Here is an 18,591-nt window from a genome sequence, read left to right on the forward strand (position 1 = left end):
GAAGTGTGTTGGTCCACGTCTAGCCAGAGCCGAAAACTCGACTTGTTTGCTTGCCTGTTGCCCCGATGGAGCTGCACTTGTATCCTGCAGCCTGCATCCTGCAGCCCCAATCCCCAGCCATCCCCCTTTCCCCACCGAGGTAAATGAAGCAGCTCAATTTCGCCCACAGAGAGGAGAAAGTTGCTTGAGTACCGCATGCGGAGCTCGAAGCTTTCCATCTGCAATCCCATGGGTGCACAGAGTCCTCCGCCCATGTCGATGTGGTGGAAAAAGTGTTGCTTGGTCAGTGAATGGGACGGGGGCAAGGGGGATCCTGCCAAGGAGGTGTAATGAAGCCGCACAAATGCACACAACATTGTTCGGGGCTTTTGCAGTAATCAAAAAGAGGGAAAACGAAAATAATTTGTTGCAGTTTGTTCGCTTGATCCGAGACCGACATGGGGAAAATTAAAGAACCATTACGGAAGTTCTGAAAAATGTCTGCATTTGAATTACTGGTGAACAAGCAAATGATTCTCGTTTATTAGGTAAAAGGAATCTATGTTTTTTAAAGTGTCAAAAATAATAAAAAACAGTTTTAACTTAAAAAACCAGTTTTTACTAGTTCTTGCTCCGAACTTTGCTTATCATACGCGTATATTATTTTTATGTTTTTTTATAGGCACGGATAAATACAAATGAAGTCTGCAAAATAAATATCGCCCATAAACAAAAAACAAATGCCCAATAAATAAAGTCAAAGGCCAACTCATCACCATCAATAAGTCAATAACTTTGATATTCCCCTTTATAAATCACAGCTACATGTTGTCAGCGATTGAATTGGCAATATATCATTTATATTTCATAGCCTATTTTTTAGGGATTTATGTTCGCTTTTCATGCTGTAGGCATCTTCATGGCTTTTACAGGTAAACTCGATTGGATCTCAAGGGGTTGGGCCGCACACGTGTTTTTCATGTTGTACAGGTGGGTGTGCGGTAAGGAGCACGGAGGCAGGATGCACGCACTCGCCTCAAAGTTGCTGCAAGTTGCAGTCAAAGCCGCAGCCGCAACCAAGAGCGGTGCTTCATCAAACGAACAACTTGCCGCAAGGTAACACACCCGGTCACACACACTCACCTGCAGACAGTTGTGCTTGAAATAAGAGGGGTTTTTTTATAAACTCAAACTATAGTATTAAACTTAGTTGGAGGCTATTATGATTCCGAATTATTACCTAATGTATTGGACAATTTTAAATTTAATTTTAAGTTATGAAATGCTCTAAGCATCCCTTTCATAAACTCCATTTATGTGTTATTTACTTGCCCGCTGCTGTGTACATATACCCATATAGTTAGGAACTTTTTGCTTTGGTTGCAGCCAGCAACTCGGAGCTCGCCACTTGTAGACACGTGCACAGTTATAAAAGCATATAAAATTTCCTATTTAACTTCCGGCATGTTTCAACACACACACGAACACACCGAGGGGAAGCACACACACGGGGATATATATAGAGAGTCAGGTCTGACATGGTAAGTCTAAAGAAAACATATCCGTGACAAAGTAAACCACCTCCAGGTGCAACCAACAATAATAATACTTTCAGTAGTTGATTTTTTCTTTCACTTTCCACTTCTCCGCCATGGTTTTCCACGAGCTTTTCCTTTTTTTCCATTTTTTTACAGTCTTGCAACTGAGTTTCGGCTTTGACAAGATGGTAGAGGCACTAAGCGGACGACAAGAAATTGAATTCGGCTGCAGGTGGCAGGCAACACCTTTGTCGCCCCTCCTGCCCCCGATTTTCCATCCAGCTTTGCAGGATGTGTGACAGGCTTTTGAGTTGAGTTTCTGCGGCACCTTGACAGCCGCAGGATTTAGCGGTCCCCAGTCGGAGCTTTAATATTTAATAAGCCGCCTTCGGTCTAGGCAAGTTCAGAGCTGAGCCAGGCTAAAATCCGCCATTGGCTCAAAAAAGAGAGGCGAAGGAAAACCAGCAGCAGCAAAAGCTGTCTTCAATTATGCAAAAGAGGCGGGGCGGAAAGCCAACTTGGCCCAGACGGTGACATGGCCAATGAATTGGGGGAAAAACAAGACCAAGGCCAGATGGAAATTATGCAGCGGTGTGGCAGATTGCAAAAGGTTTTATCCTGTGGCGTGAGATAGTGAGTAAGTTGGCCTGCTTTCTTGTGGTGACCTGAAGTATGTAAACTCGAATACAGGATTTAGAAATCATCTCTAGTACCATGGTTCAAGTTCTTATATTATTGTATTGCATACAAATCCCTTTATTTTCATGGATTATAAACATCCATTTGGGTTAACAATTAGAATCAGAATAAATATTAAACAGTGTATTTCAAATAAAATGTATATTTTATTTCAAGTTCTTAGTTTCTACTCAACAATATTTTTGTATATTCCTACCCCAAATCCTCCTAAAACATATTTTCTGGTACCGAGTGATAGCATATGGTTTACCCTTCATTAAACTGGCAGGCACTTCATGATATCGCCACTACTCCCGACTCTAATCATCAACTCTGCTGCCTTGCTCTTTAGCACATCCCCTCTAATTATTCACTTCGTCACATATTATCACGTAGTGCCTGCCAAGTTTCCATGTTTGTTGCCCCGCAGAGTTCATGGCAGCGCATATTTTAGCACACACACGACTCGCCCTCAAGGACTCGACTTTCGGGTTCTGTATTTCGTTCCATCTTGGTCTTTTGGTCTTTGGTCTTTTGTCTTTTGTCTGGGATTTCGTTAGGCACGTCCGACGCTGTCGCCCACGCTTTATTTGCACGTTTTTGGAGTTCTCGGACGGGCAAGTTTATGTTTGTTGTCGGCACATTAATCATAATTTAACGATTAGCGCAAGTTTTGTTTATTAAATATTCTTCGAGCCAGTCGAGAGTGGAGTGTGGTCGAAATTTATGGGGCGACGGCGACGCCGATGCCACGCGTCGATAGGCCGCAAAACTCCCATAAATTGCAATTATTCCACAAAAAGAGGGAAACAATTTATGCATCGTTTTTGCCTTGGCCAAATTTATGGATCGCACTTTAATTATGTCGCAAGCGCAGGGTGCGACGAAAGTATTTGCATTTGGAAAGTTCCCCAATTTAATAATAAAGGTCCAAGAATGCTGCAAATGTGGCATGTGTTTTACTTCCCCGCTCTGATATTTCCCCTTCTTATTTGTAGCTGTCATGTCCGCAGTGTAACCCCCTGTTTTTACCCCTCTACTGTTCATCTTGCTCCAGCTTGGTTTATTTTTATTTGGGCTTGGTCTTTGATCAACGTTTTTCGAGGTCGCTTGGGTTGTCTGGAAATGTCAGGTCATGTTCATTTTGATGTTAGATTCTTGAATAAGAAAGAGGGCAACAGTAGGCATCCCTTAAAAGTTGCTGATAATTTTTGTATGATGAAAAATATAAAAAGTCTGTAACCACGAATTTATTTTTAAGCAAACATATTAAAATTAAGAGATTACTAATGTGGTGATTAATTAGTTGGGAATGTTTAAAGCTAAGTACTTATTTTTGTATTTTATTAAGAGGAAAGTGACACAGCATGTACTAATGCGAAAGAACTTGGATTAAGAACTTATCATTTCGTTTTAAATATAAAACTGAAAGAGTGTGATCAACAAGTGAGCCGATGACACATTTAAAAGCTCTTTTCGCAGACATGAAGAGAAGAACTCAGAAACAGAGGAAGAGATATGTTTCTAACAGAGATACAAAACAGCACATGCAAATTTCAATGGCTTTGTGCTGTGAGATACTTAGCATTTGGCATTGGTTTCGTTTGTTCCAGCCAGGGATAGAGGAGCGATAGAGACAGATAAGGGGGGCTTTCGGGGCCCGAGACTCCGACACCTCGGCTATCTAAAGCTATCTGCCCGCTAAGGTCAGCCACTTGGGCCGAACGAACCTAATTGATAATCAAACAATTGTCCGCAGCGCACACACACTCGCCTGTTTATCTGCCTGCAATCGCTAATTAGTTGCATTGTCCGAGGCGAGGTCACCGCTGCGTATGCGCAATGTGCAAATATGGCCACATGAGAGGTGGAATATGGCATACGGTTCACACACCGAATCGCAATGAGAACGCGCAAGTTCAAGTTTATCACGCATACGCCCCGGTGCCGAATAATAGCGAAGAGCGCGCAGAGAGAAAAATTCTAATTCTAATTTATTGATGCCAGTCAATGCCATGGCATGCCTATAAATGTATCTCAAACAGTGTTCTGTATCTGTAGGTGGCCGTGACAGCGACTGCTGTTGCTGTTGCTGGCTGCGTTTTAGCAATTTGCAATTGGTTCAAGATCAGCAGCAAAAAAGTGTTTTGGCTCTGCAGCAGCATTGCGTGCAGGGCGATGGTGGGCAGGAGGGGCAGGTGGGGAGGGAGGGGGTTTGAGCCGAAGCCTGGCCTTGTGACAATTGATTTTCGCAGCCACAAAGAGCGACGACGACAACAACTACGATATTAAAAGCCACATCAAGAGTGAACCACTTTGGCATCCACTTTTGTGGTTAAGGCTTGACTCATAATTTATTCTTAACTGCGAAGGCCTGCATCGCTTTGAAAAATAACAATAATATTAATGGTGCTAAATTAAAGGAATGGAATCAAGCACTTGAGATGCTCTATTAAGCAGAAATATAAAAATAAAAGTTCTTGGGCAAGAACGATTAAAAACATGTTCATTATTTGTACAATACTTTACTTTACTTCTTTGGAAAAGGGTATCGAAAACCCATGGCAGTGTTCCAGTTTTTATCAGAGGCGACTTCTTGAGTCATTTGAGTCGCAGTTTGGCATTGCGGTTGCCGGTGGAGCAGCAGTAAAATCAGCAGCAGCAGCAGCAGCAACTGCAACTACTGATGATGAGTGCACAATCGAGGCTGCCAAGTTGCTCAATGCTATCTCATCGCACTCAGTCTCCTTGCCGCTCTACAGTCATCTCCCTCTGCCGCGTGTTGCTGTCTCAGTTGCTGCAGTTTTCAGGGTCTCTGGTGCATCTAAATAAACAGACTCTACGTAGTATAAATAAATTCCGTTTTAGTGTGTTATGGTCTGGCACTCGATGACTTTAAGAACTGTTTGCTGAATGACGGCGCTCGCTTGTTGACGGTGGAACCTATATAGATTATGGGAACAATATCTGAAATTACTTCATAGAAGGCCCAGCGATCTAGGTAGAAATGGTTGGCCAAACACTTGCACTCAAGTGCCATTCGACTTGCCAAGGCCTCCACAACTGAACCTCTGCTCGTAAGATCCCATATAGGCCCTCTATATCTGTGTGCATGGTGGAGTGGGCGGTGGCAGCTACGTACATCAATTTTCATTTACTTATGAAAATTAATAGCATTTCGCTTAACTTGCGCTCGAGTTTTCCCAGCCAGGAGCAGATTGAGCGGCCCTAAAAGGGGTGTGGCTGGGCTGGATGGGTTGGATGGGTTGGATGGGTTGGATGGGTTGGCTTCTGTGCGTGGCTAGCCATTAATCAGTGAGAGAATGTTGCCACAAACAAAATTAAATTGCTGCCTGCAGCTGATGGAAAACCCCCTCAATTTCCCCGTCTGCCTTTTCTTTATTTTATTGCCACTTTTAATGCGAATTTTTCTGTTTTAATTTTCCGCTCTTGGCCTGACAATTTCATTAAAATATTATTAATTATTGTATCTCGCAATTAATACAATTTTGCTCAGTATCGAATTGCATTCATATAAACCAATTGACTGGGCTTTGCACATGGCAGCGAATTGAATTGGTAAAATGGAAGAATGAAACATAAACCTATTAAGAGAAAAATGTGAAAGGATTTCCATGTGGCACGCTGGACAAAATAAATATTTCAAGCGGAATTTATGTTGAGGCCAATTAACGTATTGCAAGTGTATGTGTGCAAAAATTTGGAACATGTTGAATATGCAGCCAGGAAAAAGGATAACAGGCTTTATTTAATAGATGCGTTTCGTTTAAAATACCCATGTATTTTCAATGGTGCTAAAAAATATTAAAGAAAGCACTTGTTATTCGAACTCAATTGAGTGTGTTTACTATGTGGTAATGCTTGTGCGAGTTGTTGCTGACACATTGTATTAATAGCAGTGTTTTGTTTGGAAATGGGGCTAGGAAATAAGAGATACTTTTTTAGCAAAGGGCATAGCTGAACAAGCCTTAGAAAAATGCCCAGAGGAATGGAAAATTATAACCTAATGGATATGAATTCCGATTGTCATATACTTTGAGTGACTTAGAAAACAGCAGAGTTTTGAATCCTTTTGAAGCGCTGACATATCCTCAAATATCTGCGACTTACGTAACTGATCCCACTTTTCTATGGTCACACCAAGAGAACTGCAACCTACATGTTGCAGGTTCGTGTGCTTTTTACTGCCGATCTCCCATGATCGTTGTTGCTGCTGCCGCCGCCGTCGGCCAATGTCAATCAAACACATGTGTGCGCGAACTTGACTTTCAATGCAAAGCGCACAAGGCGAAAGCTGCGCTGCTGCGCCGCCGCCGACTGCGATCGCCGATGCACTGCAGCAGCAACCTTGACCCGGTTCTTGAAACTGCAATGGCAACAGCAGCAGCAGCAGCAACTGCAGCAGCAACATCAGCCGACACTTGTGCAACATTGAGAGAGGCTGGCAAACAGGTTTGGCTCTATGCCGGCATACGCAGCGTGACGCTTGCCGGCGGAGAGGGGGAGAAGGGGCACCGGCTTGGCTTTTTCGGTTTTGGGAGTGCGCGCATGCGCAAATTCGCAATGCGTCAACACGCATTTGTTAGCTGGGTAGTGCTGTGTGCACAGAAAAAAGGTCTTAAACAGTTTACGACTCGTCCATATTAAATGTTTTTTATTAGTTAGGGAGTTTATGAGCTTTGATAAGGTGGTAAATGATTAAAATGTATTTTTATTGCGCTTGACAAGCAAACTATTAAAATTTTTATTATGTGACATTAATATAAAAGACCTTTTTCAATATTTCTTTAAATAAATAACTAACTCATGATAGTTTCCCCTCGAAATAGTTAATTTGTATTAATTGCTTTAAGTTACTTAATATCTTTTATATTTCAACCTTTATATTTATTTAAGCTCTTTTTTCATGCACTTTAATTTTCTCTTTTCGTTTATTATTGATGGCTTAATGCGGCAATTGGCGATGGTCAACTGGAATTGAAATTAAAGCGGCGACTTGCCCACGATGTCCACCGTTCGGCATTGAAGCGCTGAAAAGCTGCGATGCGAGCGAGTGAGCGAGACGGGCGCTTTGGGTTAGAGCGGGACGGCAGTGGTGGCCTGACGTCAGCCAGTTGTCATCGTTTTTATTGCAGTTGTTGTAAGGAGAAGGTCGAGGTTAATTAAGTTGTCTTCGCCAGTGGCAACCTTGTTTGTAGTTGCAGTCTTGACATTTTGGCTTGAGTAAGTCTGCCCCCCTCCCTCTCCCAGGCCCCCTTTTGCGTGTAATTCATTATTAATTGTGTCGTCTCCTTGGACTCCACCCCCTTCCTCCCCACTCTTGCTGGCTCCTTTTTACTGGTTAATTGCTCTGCAATTTGATTAAAATTAAACTGCATTTGCGGTTCTTCGCCCGCCAGTCGCTTTAAGAGGAATTCCCTCTCGATTTTCTTGATTTTCCCCATTTCCACTTCTGTCACGGTGCTGGCAGCATATTTTCTTATTAAATTCCGGCTGGCAAACGTGAGCGGGTGGCTGCCTTTCTCCCCCTCTTTCTACTCCCCTGAGCGACAGCCGTGCAAATTTAGTTGCAAATTGGTAAGCGAGTGCAGTTGAAAGGCGACAAGTTGTTGCGAAAGGTTCCCACACACTCACGGGTGCACAAAAGAAATCAATGCCATTAAGGAAAGATAACAAATTCATGTTGAGTGCCAATAGAGAATGACTTTAAAGTACCTGGAATTTATAGTATTTTAGCGAAGCGACTTTCATTAAATTAACAAAATATATTTTAAAATGCACTTTTACTTTCTATTTTTATATGTTTTCTATGCAACATGCGAGTTCCTTTCCAGTGTAACCTGAGAAGGCTTCTGAGGGCTACCAACCGTCACACTTGGCCAACAGGGAAAATCCAGCAAATTCACATAGAAAATATGACATGAGAATTAAACCATAGTGGAAGTTTGAAACAAACTAAACTAACTGACTAAGTCGGGGTTTTTAGTACCAACACAAGTATAAAAAGCGTTTAAGCCAAACTTGAATCCGTTTTTAAAATAACAAAATTAACTTCTTAAATGCTTAGATTAATTCCTTTAACTCTTTTTCGAATAAACAAACGTGGACTCTTTGCTTGATTATTTGATCAAAGTGACCACCGGCGAAAAGGAAGCCAGAAAATGCCACAAAGTGCGCAACAAGTGAGCATCAATCCCACCCCTGGAAAACCCCAAAATAGCAAAAGGGAAATCCCGCAAAAAAACAAACAAACTTTTCCTGCTATTTGCTTAATTAAATGCGCAGAGTGAGGGAAATGGCGGGTGGCCATCAGATAGTACGCAGAGCTCAAAATAATCAACGAAAAATGCAGAGAACGGGGACGGGGCCAGATAAGTAAGAGTGTATTTGATTACAAAGCATTAATAAGAAGCGGCAGCTGGGGAAAGGTAGAAAGCATGGAGGATAGAGAGCCGGGGAAAGCCACGGCAAAGAAAGGTCCTTTTGCAAACAGCCGCAGCCACAGCGGAAATGCCACAGAGGGAAAAGTGCAAAGGGCGGTGAGCGAAGTGGCAGGAATCAGGAAATAATAAGGCGCAAGAAAGTTAAAGTAAAAAAAGTAGCCATTCTACACAAATGTAAAAATATAGACAAAAAACTGTTTTTTAATTTTTTGTTTTAGTTTTGTAATTACTTTATTAAAATAGAACAGCCTAAAAAATAAAAAAGCATATTCATACATACATATTTAAATATTTTATTAGACAAAACATTTGTTTTAACATTTCTAGGAGATAATACTCGTTGGATATAATACTCGGAAAAATATATGGAAAGTCTGAACCAAGCATTAGTTTTGTAAATATTCCATGCATGATTTCTTAACTGGCTTAATTTATTTGAGTTGGTATTCATATTCTGCAGTTAAATCGACTTTGGTTGTTTGATGTTATTAGCACCCTAATCTCTTATTCCAAGAACAAGCATAGAAAGTATTTTTCAGAAGTGTAAGAACACCGCGAACAGCAATATTTGTGAGAGCACCTTCAGCATCTGCAGGTAAATCATTAGGACCAACTGCGGGTCGGACTAAGCTGTAATTAATGAGCGAGTGGAACATCGTTGAGCCAGGCGCCGAGCAAATTAACTCGAACTGGATGCCGTGGTGACTGAGGGGGGGGTTGGCCTGGAGTCGAAGGTCGGGGGTTCAAGTGCAATTAAAGCAACGCCGCATTTTGTCTTGTAATCATCTAACTTTTTCCCTCACCTTTTTTATTGCTGACGCGAGAAAAAGAAAGCGAAAACCGCAGGAAAAGTAAATACGGAGTAGGAAATTCTCTGGAAAAGCTTAGGACGCTGAATGCGAAAACTTTTTAAGTTTCAAGGTATTTATGGGAGAATTTGTTGACGTTGGTTTGATTGGTTGAGCTTAGTCAATCATTTCATGGAAGTCAGGAGGGATTATGATTGGATATAAGTTTGATTTGCGGTGGAAGAATGCTAAATGGAATTACAATGATTTGGAAGCCAGCTTCTTAGGGAGAGTTTTGATTTTATAATAATGAAAAGTGTTCCGAGTAAAAACATATTTAAACAGTCTTGATTAAATCCTATTACCTATATCAGAGTTTAATTAAAGGCATATGGAAAGCCTTCCGGCACCTAATTTGATACCTGGCGTGGGTTATTATACCGCTTCGATGAATCGCAATTTATCTCCAGAAAATCGATTAATAGGGAGGTCTCTAGAGTTTATTCTTGCTTTAGGTCCTCTCCCGATCTTGGCCTCATATTGGAGCTAATCTTACCTTTGATTTCCCCACTTTCCATTCACGGCAACCCCTTTGGGTTCCCCCTCACGACCTTCACATGCCACATCCTTATTAAGCTGTCTTTGAGTCTTTTGTGGAGGAAGCCTCAAAGTTTTCACGCCCCCCTCTCCGGTTAATTATTAAGTAGGATACACAAATTTATGGTGAATACCAAGTCGGAGGTAACGTAGCCCCCGGCCACGCCCCCGCCCCTTTGCGAGTGTTTGTTGTGTGCGTTGAGGTGTAAACGTGCGGATTAAGTGTCTCAGTGTCTGCTCTCGGCCTAGAAGATGTATATCAATGGGCTTTCTGGGGGATGTGGAAAGTCCTCCCACCTTTCCTCCCCTTTAACCTCACGAAATTTCCGCTTCGCCCTTAACTTTGCTAATTTTTGTTGCTGTTGTTTTGGGTTTCCTCTTCCTCAAGGTGAGCATTGAAAAATTGATGAGATTTTGTTTGCTTTGGTTTTGAAGCTAAAGTTTGTCGACACTTGAACTTTTCCATCCTGCTGGTGGAGAGGATTTTGAAAAGGAATTTCCGCACAAAAGGCAACAAGAGGAGGGGGAATAGAAAAAGAGTTTTCTTTTTAGATAGTTCAATTGGCGTAGAAAAAGCCAAACAGAGAGAAGGCAGGACAAAAGGGAAAGCTGAAAAAAACTGTCATAAGAAATGTGCCGAGTTATATGGCTTATATAACAGTTATGGTCAAGATAATAGGTACTACAATTGGCACTTCTTGTAGAAGATAATTGTAAAGATGTACTTATTGTTTTACCACATCACAAAAATACAAATTCCTTTTTTTAAATGTAAATCAACATTTCCTTAAAATTGTAGTAAGCAAAGGTAAAAAAATGTACGATTTGAATTCCGAAGTAAATGTAGCCTAGATAATTTATTTTTAAATATGCTGATTTAAAATTAATAACTGGCTCTTAGTTTTCGATTTAAATTTGGAGATAAATGTTTCTATGATAATTTTACTTATATATGGCGATTCAAAAGCGAATACAAATATTTGGTTAAGCTATTACTTGAACCACAGTTGTACATACCCACATTCATTTGTTCATTCATATTCATGCTGGGTCTCCATGCACAAAAAATAAAGAAAAGCGCAGGACATGAATTTATAACGAGTCCGCCTAAGCCATATTGATTGAGGCAGGGAAATAAAAAGACAGGCAGTGAGAAAGGCAGTGAATAAAGGGGAAATGGCCGAGGAACACTGAGACAGAGTTGACTGAGCACTTGGAAATTGCCAGCATTTCTCCAACATTTCTCCCGGGCGCAGCAAAGTATGCAAGGAAAAGGAAATAAAGGAAAGTCGCATGCAGGAAATCAAACTTCACTTTTGATTGAGTTTCGTTTGGAGCTCGCTTTATGGCCATAAGCCGATTTGCGGTCCCTTGCCGGTTTTGTCTTCCTCCCCAGCTGCCTTTCATGGGTTTAATTGATTTTTTAACCAGCGCTCGACTTGGTATATCCGAATTTGGCCGAAAGTTATTTAACGGGTTAAAGGGACACTTCCCGTACCAAGGATATTTCTATATAATGGCACACACACAAATGAATATCAATGAACCGTCATAAAAGCATCATTGTGTGCGAGCGAGAGCGCAACTGCCAATGACAAGAGTGACACGTAGGCAAACATTTAAGCACCCAACAACAACAGATGCAGGCAAACACACCAACACAACCAGCCATACACACATGGCGGTGCCTCACAGACACACAAATTTCACACTTGACAAGGGCTCATAGGCGTAGGCAATGAAATTTACATAGGGGACGACTTGTACTAAGAACTGTTTTAGGACTCGCTTTACTAACAAGATACTTAACAGTATTTAATTTTTAAATATTAGTGTTCTTTTCAATTCCATTAATTACTATGAACCACATATGAACTACAAAATTAAATATAGTCCTAAGAAATTTCGAAAAACAAATCTTAAAGAAAGTCTTCTGAAAGCCAACTCTCAAAGTCACTCAGCCAAGGTGCCACATAAATCTTTAATAGCTTTTCGCCCCAAGAGGCTCACCTCTTTCCCCAAAGACCTTTCGACCCCCCTTGGCTACGCCTTTCTCTAGGGTTCCTATGACGAGCACGCTCGGGTCACTTTCGCCCTGCCAATGACATGTGATTTCAACTAATGACAGCTTTTCGGGGCGTTTGTCATCGCAACAACAACAGAAACTCGAAACCCAAGCCAGATTCCGGCCCATAACAGACTGAGGGACAGACAGACAATAACAAGCTTAAAATTTAATGAAATTTTCATGTGCTGGCCAGAATTTCTTTTTGAGCCCATGGTAATCCAATGTGCCGGCCTGTAACACATGGCGTATGATTAATGTGACAGAGGGGACCAGAGAAAAGGAATTCAAAGTTGAGCGTGTCAGTTAGTTGAAATGTTGCCAAATATTCAAAACAAAAAGTGGGAAATTGTATAACCGACACTCTCACACATGGAAGATCTCAAACAAACATATATTTAGTTGGCTTGCAAAGGGAAAATGCTGTGAAAAGTGCCAACATCAACATTTGAATGGCATTCCCTTTTCTTCCTTTAGCACTTGCCGAGTTCCCATTATTTTCCTCGTTTTTTTGACGTCCTTGTGGTGTCAATATGTATTTTTGATTAGCTTCAATTTCAGCTGCGTTTCTGGGTCACACTCGTACCTTTTGACTGCCTCCCCAATAAAACTTTGAATTTGCATATGCATTCAATTTTTAATGAGCTTTTAAGCAGAGCACAACCCATATGTATTTGGAGCACTGAAATTTCCACTTACCGATTTGTAAAATGAAGCGTTCCTCGTTGGCTTTAAACATGTCAACTACAAAGAGAAAAGTGGTAAACATAAATTATAATTATATCATTCAATTTTTTATATTATAAGGAAAATATAAGTAGAAATCATCAATCTCCTGATATCCCTATTTTTAGTTAGACTTATCAACTAATGATTTTTAACATGTTTAAGCATGTCAAAGAAAAGGCTGGGAATGAAAATGTTCTGAACTCTTAGTGCCAATGGCCCAGATATCGTTTGCTCACTGATGCATTAAGTGATGCACTTCACACCACAGCCACACACACCGCCACAAGCCCATACACCCACACACCAGAGCGAGTTTTCCGACACCCTCTTATTGGAACTTTCATCGTTGACAGGCGCTCCTCTATTGACCCTAAACGCAGGCGCAATTGGTCGCTTGACTGATTGATTGATTGACTGATGGATGGCTGGCGAAATGGTTGATTGGATGCATCAATTCGTATCGGGATTTAGCTGTCAAGTGGGTCGTGCACCTCACACTGACACGTCGTTATGCTGGACCACATTGTAAATAGCATACTTTTTGGGGGCCAGGAGTTTTGAGAATTGATTGGACTTTTCTTAAATAATTGATATATTTATGTAATATATTATTATATTTATAGTTGATATCCTGGATGCCTGGCTCGTTTTTAAGTGTTTTCCAGTCGCGTCTTTGGCCTGCGCTGGTCAGCAAGTCAAGGCAACAAACGCGGCCTCAAATGTGACCCTTTGTTTGGCTCCTCGCCACACAACAATATCCTTCCCACTAATGTTAATGGCTTGTCTTGGCATACAATTGGCTGCTGTTGTTTGGCTGGCTTCCCTCCCACAATGTTGGCCTAATTAGCAGCTCAAAGAGAATAGCCATTTTCCACAGTCGCAGCCGCACTCGCACACCCACACAGACAGGCACTCGCATGAGCATTAAGGATAAGCCAAATGTTGGCTTGCATTTATCACGCACACGCCGTGTTGGCCAAAAACCACTTTCAGCGGGAGGGGGCGGGAAAGTGGCAAGGAAACGGAGGGACTTTGTTGGCGGAACGACTAAAAATGTAATTTTGGCATTAGTCGAGCTTGGCAAACATAAAATTACCTTGATTAGAAACTCAAATGTGGCTCATGCCGAATAAACGAGGGGAGAGATATGCCATGGGGATCTGGCGATTGCCACGTGGCCATATACATATATCAGCGCCGACCTAAGCCCAAAACGACTTTGGCCCGTGCCAGAGCCACCCCCACTGCTTTTGGGCCAACCTCAAGCCCATATATCAAGGTGCACCTGTGCCAAAGGGGGCTGCGGGGCAATGGGAATAAAGCCAGGCCCAAATGATGCTGCGTTGGGTGTTGGCCGCCATCTGAGGAATGGCTGAGGTTTGGGCTGGGTTTGAGTTTGGTTTGGGGTGGCAGAATAGCACCGTGGGTGGGAGTATTCTGTGGTGTGAATACCCACATTCATGCATCGCCTGTTACCTTGAGGCGAGCCAAGCAGCAATAAAAACGAAGCGTCACACATAAAAAGGCAAGAGGCAAAGGTATTCCGAGGAAAAGCTGTTAAAAGTCGAACAAGAAAATGCACTATAAGCTATAAAATTTAAATAAAAGCAAATAAATGACTGAAGTGAAAAGGTGTGCGAATTTATAACTTTTGAGTTTTATAAAGACAAAGGAAAAGTTAAATAATATTTAAGGATTTTATCAAGAACACTGTTAGTGCCATAAGCCTTCTTGGGCATTTGTAGTTCAGCCAAAGAAAACTGGGGATTCCCAAAAGAATACCTGCATATATAACCTAACTGCTGAGGCATGTCCTTTTCTACGCTCTCTCTTTTTCTCATCATCATTCCGTATCAATTACATAACATATGTGAGTGTGTGCGTTAACGTTTAGTTTTTATGCTTAGCCATAACAAACACAAAATGGTGGGGAAAGGAAACTTTTGCAGACACAAGGCTAATCAACGAAATTGCTGCAGCCTTTTAGGAGGCCAAGCCAGACACACAGGGATTGGGCCACATATGGCTGGCCTAACCTGAACGGAACCCCCAGTTCGGCACTTCATGTTTTGATTGGAAGGCGTGGCATGATTGATGACCCATTGAATGACCCCCGGAGTACTGCAGTAAGTCCTTCAATTGTCCACGACTTGGTTCCGTGCCGGCAAACTTTGAATGAAATGAGTGCTACAAAGTTTTCGCCACCCCATAATCTCCTTTCGCAACATTGAAAAAATTTGCAATGCAGCATGAGAAGTGGCACAAAAGCCCGACGGTAAAGTTCTATTCGTTGCTCTTTTTCGCACAGCAGCTAAAAATTAAAATGAAGCTAAGCAGCAGCTGCAGCAGTTTGCATAGCCGGGATTCTATCGCCATCCGGGGAATGGCATTAACAAACTTTCAGGTCAGCTAAAAGGCAAAGTTGCCGGCATTCAAGGTGAGTCAATCAACAAAAGGATTTCAGCCAGTTGCTTTTGTTCAGGGCGTTTTGGGCGGGTTATTCACTGTCCACTTAAACATTTGAATATGAGAGCTGGACCAACAAAATAGGCAGTTTATAACTGTTTCTTTAAAGTGTAACAAAACATTTTATGGCTGAGAAACAGTTAACAAAGTATTTCTCAAATTTGTTAACATTAAAATTCCTTTTGACCACTCTGACATGTATTCTTAAGCTGACCGCTAGAGCTTGGCATAATGAATTGGGACAGGACCTACCCCACTAAATGAGTAACTCAAGGGCCCTTTTTCCTTGCATGCAGATCAAACATATGTTCTCTTTGAAGGACCTTTCAGCACGAGCAAATAACCCTCGACAGCGCCAATCAACATCGCTGTGAGCCAGCAAACAAAGCACTTGAAGAGCTCGAAATTCTCTTGGCTTTGTCATTAGGCGACAAGTCGAAAGGACATACTTGAGCGGGTATAGACGTACTTTCTGAATAGATGTAGGACTATATTCAAAACACGCAACACTTGTCAGCAGCAGGCGCCGGCAATCATTCAACTTGAACACACACCACACACACAGCCGGGAAAAAACAATGAACTGCACAGAGAGAAACACATTGCATTCGATTTTATATCAGGATACTACGGAAAATAAAGAATTATCAACATATATAAATTAAAAAATAATTTAGTAATTAATATCCTTCAAATGTTTAATTTAAAAAATCATGATATGTAACTGTCTTAGCTTGGAATACCCAGTTTCCTTTTTATTTCTATGTGCCCATGATTTCGGTCCTTGGCTTTCAGCTGAGTTCTTCTCCTTTTCCTGGGCTGTCATCATTAAAGCATCCTCATCGCAGCGGCTGCTTTTGTTGCTCCTGTTGCTTACGACTTTTAGTTGCCGCTCGAAGGCATTTGGCACATGATTTCAGTCCTGAGAGCAGTTAACAGCAGTTCTTAGCACTCGCATCCCGACCAATATATTCCTGTGTGCACGTTCACGCCTTAACACCTGCAATGACTTTGTTGACAGCTGAGTGGGTTGAGGGTTCGAGCAGGGCGAGGGGTTCCCCCGATTGTTATTTATGTCACTTATATGGCAAAACTGAGTAATTTTTTGTAGGCAGACAATCGACGATTTCCAAACCGAGGTCGTTGTAACACTTTGTGTAAGACAATGTCAAAGAAAACCTTAATTAACATAAGAAATGAAACTTCAAAATGCTATGGATAGTGAAATTTATGACAAGAATTGATATTTATTTTAATCAATCCCCCCTCCCGAAGACTTTTGTTTATCAATCACTTCTTCCGATCTGAAATTTGCGGCTGAGCATTTGTATTGCCTACTTCTGAGCGCAATTGGAGTACAAAGGCAAACAATTGTTTTGAGGTCGATTCTCGATTGCCCGGACTGGGCTCTCGAGTCTGTTTGTATTGGTGTTGGCCCCGTGTGTATCCTGCCTGTTTGTTTGTGTGGCTGCACTTCACTTAATTGAATCAGTGTGATTGACATGTCTCCTCTGCATATATGGATGGGCTTCGAACGGAGAAGTGTGTGTGCCCGAGATGATCTCTGGCCAGTTTTGCTTGGGTGGGCGAGTGCAGGGGTGTCCTTTTGTGCAGCAGTCACAATGTTCATCAATTATCAACTAAAAGAACCCAGGCAGGGGCAGGACTGGAGCACAAACAGAAAAAGCAATAAATCTAAACAAAAGGCCTCCGGGGCCAAGTCGAGTGATATGCGAGGGGCGGGCTACAAGGACGGGGCCATAGATTATGCCCATGTATTCAGCAGCTGGAAAGGCTTGTTTATGGCCACCTTTCCCCTGTTGCTGTTTTCCCTCTGGCAATACAGCGGCCAAGGGCCAATGAATTGGCCTTAGATTTTTGGTTCATTGCCTGGTCGGAATGGAGTGGCCCTAACCAGCTGGATTCTGGCATATACGACCAAGAAATCCCTGACTTCTACTTTGTCTCTCCTCCACTCCGAATTGGTTCAGGCAAAAAGCGGCAAGTTAAGACCAACTAACCAACTAACAGAAACTACAAGTTAGCACTTTTTTGGAAGCTCAAAAAAGGCAATTTTCCAGGGAGTTTGGATGAAAAGTGGCAGTGTTGAAGCCTTGTACAAATACAATTTAAGTAAAACAAGCTTGGCAACAAAGTTTGTGCAGTGGAAAATTTTCGCTTCCCTTGCTCCGTTTGTTTTTTTTAGTGCTCGCTCTGCATTTTTGCCTTTAGATGCAGTCACATGTGCAGTGGCAAAAGCCCAGGGGGAGGGGCTTGAAAGCCAGGGAAAGGGGGCGGGAGAAAGAAGTGAAAGGAAGGATCAAACGAGGAGAAAGCCAGAAGGACAAAAGCGCAGAAGAAAAGCGCTTGCCAAGGAAAACTCATTGATTGCAACACGCAGACAGCCGAGAAGGATACCGAGATGGTAGGTGGGGGCGGGAAAGGGGGTTGGACACGGGAAAAAGGGCGTGGGTGGGCGTTCAAAGGCATTCACATGGCAAACATAAGTCGCACACTCAAATCAATAGCTTTGACAGCTTGGCATTGTTTGAAAAACGAACCAAAAGAGTCAAGCCAAGAAAGGAAGGTTGATCGAATAAGAGATACAAGTGCAGGGGCGTGGGGAAGGGGGTTTTCCGAGGGGACTGGGGGTGGGCGGGCGTGCCTCTGTATGTGTGCCAATTGCATTCATTTGACTTGACTTGGCTGCCAATTGTCTCGGTGCAATGGAAAATTTCTGGCAGACGTCATTGGAAAATCGAAAACAAACATAAAACTAACAAACCAAATGGAAGGAAAATCAAAATTGAAATGCGAAAGAGCTTCTCAATTTGTAAATATTTTAAATCATTATTGTTCGAGATTTTGTGTGTATTTTGTATCCGAATTGGTTAGACCTTTGACTAGTAAAATAAATCAATTTCACTAAAAAATCATTTATTTTTTAACAAATTACGAATTTAAAATTTTGTTTATTGCCTTAAGTTTGACTATTGTTTGTGGCTATTTCTTAAAATTCGCAATTGCTGTAAAATAACGAAAAAGCGTATCTCAGCACGTGCTTTTTCTGTGTATTTCCTCGCACCTGGCAAAGGAAAAATAAATAAATAAAATTAAGCAGATGAGTAATGAAAAATTAAAGAGACAGCCGGCAATGGGAGAATGGCGAAGAAAAGAGAGCACAAGTTGTTCAAGGATTGCAAATTGCAATTACAAAAGGCAACAAAAAGTCGGATAAAGCTGCCAGACGGACCAGCAACAACAACGCCCATCGCATCAACAATGAA

General features: G+C 41.8%; 1 protein-coding gene across 7 annotated transcripts in view; it reads right to left on the reverse strand.

Annotated features, from left to right (window-relative positions):
- Positions 1–18,591, reverse strand: part of LOC108011956 (serine-rich adhesin for platelets) — a 40,143-nt gene that overhangs the window by 16,369 nt on the left and 5,183 nt on the right. For all 7 annotated transcript variants that reach the window (XM_036812765.3, XM_036812764.3, XM_036812767.3 and 4 more), the window contains exon 2: positions 12,809–12,853. The gene's annotated coding sequence lies outside the window, so the exon portion shown is untranslated. The remainder of the gene's footprint in view (positions 1–12,808; positions 12,854–18,591) is intronic.

Source organism: Drosophila suzukii, chromosome 2L (genome assembly GCF_043229965.1).
Source record: "Drosophila suzukii chromosome 2L, CBGP_Dsuzu_IsoJpt1.0, whole genome shotgun sequence".
Taxonomy (NCBI): domain Eukaryota; kingdom Metazoa; phylum Arthropoda; class Insecta; order Diptera; family Drosophilidae; genus Drosophila; species Drosophila suzukii.